Source organism: Hordeum vulgare, chromosome 3H (genome assembly GCF_904849725.1).
Source record: "Hordeum vulgare subsp. vulgare chromosome 3H, MorexV3_pseudomolecules_assembly, whole genome shotgun sequence".
Classification (NCBI taxonomy): Eukaryota; Viridiplantae; Streptophyta; class Magnoliopsida; order Poales; family Poaceae; genus Hordeum; species Hordeum vulgare.
In genome coordinates, this window is record NC_058520.1 from 195,463,722 (window position 1) to 195,471,252 (window position 7,531).

The window sequence follows — 7,531 nt, forward strand, 5'->3', positions numbered from 1 at the left end:
TGTGCAGGTGTGCCATTAGTGTGATGGACACTAATGGCGCACCACACACTCGGTGCGCCACTACTATAATTTTTTTTTGCAAAACTACTAATGGCGCACCACCAGCTGGTGCGCCATTAGTAACCAGGGTTACTGATGGCGCATTTATAGGTGGTGCGCCATTACTATAATTTTATTTGCAAAACTACTAATGGCGCACCACCAGCTGGTGCGCCATTAGTAACCCGGGTTACTAATGGCGCACCAGCTCGTGATGCGCCATTAGTAGTTTTGCAAAAAAAAATCTCACGAACCCCCACACGCCAAGCAGAGCCAGAGATAGACACACGACACAGCCACCGGACCGGACCAGACCAGACCATGGACGGCGGCGGTGTGCGGCCAGCTCCCATCCAGCCCGCGGCGGCCGGAGGAGGGGCGGCGGGACCGGACGAGCCCCACGACGCGCGCGTGGTGCGGGAGCTGCTCCGCTCCATGGGGCTCGGCAAGGGCGAGTACGAGGCCCGCCGGCAATCCCCCGTACGCCGTCGAGCTCGGCGCCGCGAAGAAGGCCATCTCCCTCGCCGCCCGCCTATGCCAGGTGCCCTTCCTCGGATCCCAACCCCCGTCCTTCCTTCCTTCCTGTGCCGAGGCCCCCCTGGGGACGCTGCTCGGCGGAAACCGCCTTCGCGCCGCCGCCGGCGGCCGCTGGCAGGGCCATGCCTTGTCTTGCTTGGTTTTCCTGCACCGTTCCTCCTAAATTACCCGCAGAAGCATCGATGGCTGATGCTCAACATGGCGAAGTGACCACTTTAGAAGCGTAATCAACTCTAGATTTGAAGTATGTTAATGTAGGCACGCTTAGATGAGTATGTCGATTGCAAACTTCTTGCTTAGCTATTCAGATTGTTGATGCACTGCTGTTGCAGTTGGAACTTACTGCGTTTGACCTGTGACTCCTCCTTACTCAGGCGGTACAGCAGGAAATCGTGCAGTCAGACATTCAATCTAAGGCGGATAAGACTCCTGTCACCGTAGCTGATTATGGTACATGCTCACTCTGTAACTGTTTACTACCTCCAAGTGCCTGTATCTGCTGTTTGATGCTCAATTGGCAGACCTCATGCTTGAACCATAACTCAAGTCGGTCGACAGATTTGCGTTCTTTTTCTTGATTTAACTTACACGGAGATGTTAAGATTTCTGAATGACATGGCTCAGGGATCTAAAGAACATTTAGGGTCGTATGATCTTCGTCAGTTGACATTAACATTTCAAACTTGTTGCTTCACTCAACTTTCCATTCAGGTGATAATATTCTTTTCGTACATGTAGGATCTCAAGTATTGGTGAGTCTTGCCCTGACCCAACAATCAATATGCTGTAGACTTTCTATAATGGCCTTCATTTGTTTTAGATCTTAAAAGTGCCACTTCTAACTGAACCACCAGTGTCAAAGTTTTTATTTTTTCGTGCCACTTCTAACTGAACCACTTCCAAATTAACCTCTCATGTTTTGCAACCTGGCATTTCTACCATTTCTTTTTCATTCATAATCTGAGAGCTGAGTTCATTCTTGTTCAAATTATCAAAATTACTTTGACGTTGTAAGCCACTCAAAATTCCGGTTCTGGGTCGTTAACTTCCTTAGGTCGTCATCTGGAGAGGAGTGCTATATTAATTAATGTTCTCATCACTTATGTTTCTTTTTCAGGGCCAGCAGGTCCTGAGGCCAATTCACTCAAGGAAAATGGTAATGGGACTCTTAAAATTTGTTACTCTATTCACTTTTGTTGTGTTCCTCTTTGACTGCTATGCTTACTTGGTTCGTCTTCCTTGCCAATGCAGGTGAAAATTGAACATTGTGATGAGGGTGATGCCACTAGTGCCGGCGCCAGCGCTCCCAGGAGTGGTACCATTGACCGGCAGCAACTTGATCCCACACTTGCTGTTGTCAAGGCAAAGGAGGTGATTTGTTTGCCATCAAACCTATTACTTCCTCTGTCCCAAAATAACTGTCTTAGATCTAATATAAAATTATACTCCCTCTGTTCCTAATATAAGTCTTTTAAGAAATTTCACTAGTCGTCTACATACGGAGCAAAATGAGTGAATCTACACTTTAAAATATGTCTATATACATCCGTATGTAATCCACTATTGAGACCTCTAGAAAGACTTATATTTAGGAACGGAGGGAGTACTAAACTTAAGACACTTATTTTGGGATGGAGGGAGTACTATAGAAGCGATGATCCGTGTGTTTGCTGTATAGAATCGTGTAAAGAGCGTCGGTTGCTTGGGCTGCCTGCGTTATGCTGAATGGAAGGTTATTTTAGCCAATAGGATGTATGCCCACCTCGCCCTAACCCAGTAATCAGTATGTTGTGGAATTTCCGTAATGGCCTTCATTTGTTTTAGATCTTAAAGTGCCACTTCTAAGTTCTAACTGAACCACCGTTGTCAAAATTTCCTTTTTTATTTTTGGAAATTATTTAGCTGTCTTGTTTCCAATCTGACAGTCTTATGATTTAGTTTTCATCAATGGTATCCTCGTACCTGCTGTCATTGTCTATATTCCCCGTTTTGAATTCATTTGTCCAATCTTCTGAACGTCCTAACTTCAGCAGGAGCTGGATTCGTTCTAAAAAACGAGGTCGTATTTATTAAGCAAGATGAGCTTCTCAAAGAAAGAAGCCGACTTGGCATTCAACGAGTTAGGTATGTGATGTTGCATTGACTTGTAAAAGCAGTAAACATATGGATTTTTTCTCAATATATGTTTAATTTCAGGTGAGGGCGCTTCACTTGATGAACTTGTAAATTGGATTATGACTAATCAAGAAGCTTCAAATGAGGTTTCTTTTTCCCGATCCCTTTTTTTTTCTTTAGTGGTTGTTGCTTCTACCACTGGATCTCGATCTCGCGATAACATGAGCTAGAGTTACAGCTAGCACATTTGCTCAGACTTGGGTATTTCCCGCCTTTGGTCTTCATGTCATCAGTATCAATCGAGTATATTTAAGAACTTACAATAATGAATGATTAGCTTCTGAATACTAACATGCTAGGTTTATACTAGCAGGCGTGTAGCTTTGTCTGTTCTTTGGGTGAGACCCCTGATTTTGCTTATCGTTGTCAAGATATTTACCAAGTGAAGTGTTGTGTGTCGTGGCTTCCCAAGGTTTTCCTCACCTTTGTTTTTGCTCGAAAAAATTGAGGTGAAACTAAAGTGGTTGTTCCTCTCCTTCCCGTGCATTATCCGTTGGTCCTGTGGCCGCGTACATAGAAATAATACATGAATTCAACACAGTCAAGTGTACTTCTCACTTTGGATAGAAAATTCATGAATCCTGGTTATTCTTTACATAGAAATAATCCATTTGCTCTCCTGGTTATTCTTTACATAGAAATTCACAACCAGGTGCTCTCCTTCTGACTGGGACCAGGGGCACAGGTGCTCTCTTGGTTCCGAGAACGGTGGTGAACGGATGCACCCAAAGGTCTCCTCTGCGGCAGAAAAGGATATGACAACAGCTCTTGGACTTCTGCCGAGAAGAGAGGGACTGATCAACCAGTGCAGGAATCCGTTGGCAAAAACAGGCTGTGTTCTGTTCATCATTGCATGATCAACTGCAGAAACCACAGACATGGTCCATATGAAGGGTAGTCGTCCAAAGTTCATGGAACCTTGGCTTTATGTGGAAGGCATGACCGACTTACTGCTTTGAGCATTTTCTTTGCCTTAGTGGATTTCATGCCTGTAAGGAAACCAGAAAACGAAAAGTAACAACCTAAATTTGCAAGGCCAGGCACCATTTCCGCAGACCCCAAATAAGAATGCAACAACACACCTGCTGGAAAAGGCCCAGTACGCGTGCAGGCAGCCAAAATGTTAACAAATCATAACATTTATTCTGTAGACAAAGAGATGAAAAACTACAGGACATCCATACTAGACTAGAAGTATGGAACCTGCTCTTCAGTATGACATATATATCTAGAAGTGCAATATATTCTGTTTTGGAAATGTGATGAAAAAAGGCTGTCCCCAGATGATCGCGGCATTTACGAACAAATAGGGAGGCTGAAACAGCTAGGTGAAATCATCACAGAATCAAGTTCATGGAACCTTGGCCTAGACACATCGGTTTTTGGTAGAATCAAGGATCTCAAGTTGGCTCCGCGTCTGAAAGCCCTTGTTCCATCATTTTCTCCTAGCTCATCTCCAACGCCAATGTCATCCCCTTCCATGCCTCCATATTCACAGCCAAGTACAACCAATCCATGTGCACATTGTTCATGCCCTGCTTGGATGAAACAAAATGCAACCAATCCACATCGCATGTTAATGCGACTTCCCCGAGTGACAGCCTCTCTTCAATTACCAACACAGCGTCATAGCGGGAATGGGCTTGGGCACAAGCAAAGTGGCAATGCAATGGCGGCACCATCCTCCATTGCGCCATCATCCCAACCATAGTTATAAGGTAAACATAAAATGCTTTTGGATTCATCGATGCAGTTATTAAATTGTTTGATATATTTATAAGAATAATATGTATCTTGGTAATAATAATATAATATGGAATACACCAATACATTCATCTCTTAGTTTACCATTGCTAGTTATAAAATAAAGAATGCATTCACCTAACCCTTTAAAACATTTTTAAAAAGAGGGTGCATGATATGAACAAAGGAATTTGGACACATTCATGAAGGTATACTGGTTTGATTAATAATTTTATGTTAAGTTTTCTCTAGGTACTTGTACAGTCAAGCAAGATTGAAGTTCCAATTGGAATTCTACAAAAGGAGGCCTCTCAGCCTCGAGCAGATTAGAATTTGCATGTTAAACTGACTGATGCCCATCATGGCATTGTTTTGTTCATCTGTATCTAGAGAGAGATGATTGTGCTAGTACTATAGCTCACTTTATGTGTGGTAGAGTTGCTACATGTCGAGTGGAGTTTATGCAGGGGATCATTTGCAGCTGAGCACCACATGTTAAAAGGAGATGCTACAGGTGTTTGCCCTTTCTCCTGTATTTCTAGGAGTAATTGTTTGTCTTCTGGCCACTACAGTATAGATGAAATGTCACAATATTCATTGAAGCTGATATTGTTTTGTTGTTGGGAGCACCTTAGCATGCACATTGTCTCGTGTAGCTTTGCACTGTCCATCTAATACACCATCATATTTACTATTTAGGTTATATATGGATTTGCAAACCTGTATATTGAGATCCTTGGCTTGTGTCACTTCTATAACTGTATGTATTAGCATAGCTCGAAAATTCCATCTGTATCATGATACAGGATAAGCAGTGTCACATAGACCTCTCGTAATCTGGTTGTCTTCGATACTAATGGCGCACCATGAGTAGTGTGCCATTAGTATACCAGATACTAATGGCGCACCATGAGCTATACTAATGGCTCACTGCCTGGTGCGCCATTAGTATACCAGATACTAATGGCGCATCATGAGCTATACTAATGGCGCACTGTCTGGTGCGCCATTAGTATACTAGATACTAGTGGCGCACTTGTGGTGCGCCATTAGTAAAAAATTCTAATGGCGTGATGCTAGTGGCGCACCTGTAGTGCGCCATTAGTAGCCAAAACAGGTGTGCCACTAGCAGGCCTTTTCCTAGTAGTGTAGCCTTCTCTAAGGCATTGTCTTGTTTCATGTTTGTACTCAGGTATTTGTTGCTTCCGTTGACTCCTGTGTTTATTGAGCTTCTGTATTCTAGCCCTCGAGGGCCCTCGCTTGTAATATGAAGCTTGTATGTTTTTATTTGTGTCTAGAGTTGTGTGGTTATATCTTCCCGTGAGTCCTTGAGCTTGGTCGTACGACTTTGCGTGTATGATTAGTGTACAATCAAATCGAGGGCGTCACAACTTGGTATTAGAGCCAACTGCCTCTAGGTAGCCCCCTTTCCAACTCTTTGGCTAAAGTTGAGTCTAGTACTTGTAGAACTTTTCTAACATTGTTGTGTGGCTTACGGGGCCAAATCTCAATCGGGTGGTATTAGGATCTTTTACTCCTCTTCTATACTCCAGGTTCTAATATCTCTTCTCCTTCGGGTTAAAGATTTTGCTAACTCTAACTCTAGATTCTCGTAAATACTTCCTCCTAGAGAGCCCCGCATTACAGATGATGGCTTGATTCATCAGAAGATTCCAAAGATACTCTCCGATGTTCTCTTGAGAACTTGCGCTCATCGTTTTTGCGATTTCCCTTTCTCCATCAGCCCCTATGAATGACTACATACAAATGGTGTTCATATTTTCTTTCCAGTTGCTCTTGTTATACAAGGTATGACGAATTATCTTATCGGGGATTCGTTTGTCCTTAGTTGTTCATGTCTTTCACAAAATCCCACGGTGGGCGCCAACTGTCGTGGTTTTGTCGCGACAGATGTCCTCGTGAGAGAACTTAGGTGTGAGGCCATCGCAACCATGTGGCGGCTTGAAGGGGTTGGTCGGAATCAAGAGACGCGAGTTTACCCAGGTTCGGCCCATCCGATGGAGGTAAAAGCCTACACCCTGCTTGTGTTTCATGGATGAAGATGACAATCTCGATTACAAGGGTGCAGATTTGGCACCTCTAATCTCGTGGGTGTCTAATTTGTCTATCTCATGATTTGTCTTGTCTAGACCTAAGCTGTGAATCTGTCTACTGAGACATCTAAAAAACCCTAACCCTCTTAGGGTGTCTCGCCCCTCCTTACATAAGATGAAGGGGCGAGTTACATATAGAGTCCAAGCCGGATTTAGGCTGAGCATATTATGACTCTCCATCACAAGCTTCTCTTCGTGGGATTCTGAGTCCGGGCGACTTACGAACGGATTGCTGAGTCCCGAGCGACTTACCAATGGATTGATGAGTCCCGGGCGGCTTACGACCGGATTGCTGAGTCCCGGGCTCCTTACAAACAGATTGATGAGGCCCGGGCTACTTACAAACGGATTGCTGAGCCCCGGGCTACTTACAAACAGATTGCTGAGTCCCAGGCTACTTACAAATAGATTGCTGAGTCCCGGGCTACTTACAAACGGATTGCTGAGTCTCAGGCTACTTATAAACAGATTGCTGAGTCCCGGGCTACTTACAAACGGATTGGTGAGTCCCGGGCGGCTAATGACCGGATTGGTGAGTCCCGGGCGGCTTACGACCGGATTGCTGAGTCCCGCGCGGCTTACGGCCGGATTGCTGAGTCCCGGGCTACTTACAAACAGATTGCTGAGTCCCGGGCTACTTACAAACAAATTGTTGAGTCCCAGGCTACTTACAAACAGATTGTTGAGTCCCGCGCTACTTACAAATAGATTGCTGAGTTCCGGGCTACTTACAAACGGATTGCTGAGTCCCGGGCGGCTTATGACCGGATTGCTGAGTCCCGGGTGGCTTACAACCGGGCTTCTCTTCAAGACTCATCTTCAGGGAATCGTCTCCGGAACTTGAGTGTCTGGCGGGTTATAACTGTCTGCCGAGTCATAACCGTCTGCCCAGTCATAACCGTCTGCCGGGTCATACCGCGGGG

General features: G+C 44.7%; 1 long non-coding RNA gene across 2 annotated transcripts; it reads left to right on the forward strand.

The window, feature by feature from the left end:
• The first annotated feature begins 306 nt into the window (after positions 1 to 306).
• On the forward strand, positions 307 to 5,128 carry LOC123439782. 2 transcript variants are annotated; one of them, XR_006630156.1, is made up of 7 exons: positions 307 to 580; positions 951 to 1,026; positions 1,694 to 1,732; positions 1,828 to 1,947; positions 2,610 to 2,700; positions 2,773 to 2,837; positions 4,747 to 5,128. It is a non-coding gene; the product is annotated as an uncharacterized LOC123439782 (long non-coding RNA). The 2 variants fall into 2 exon arrangements; XR_006630157.1 differs by having other exon boundaries at positions 434 to 580; positions 2,607 to 2,700.
• The last annotated feature ends 2,403 nt before the right edge of the window (positions 5,129 to 7,531 follow it).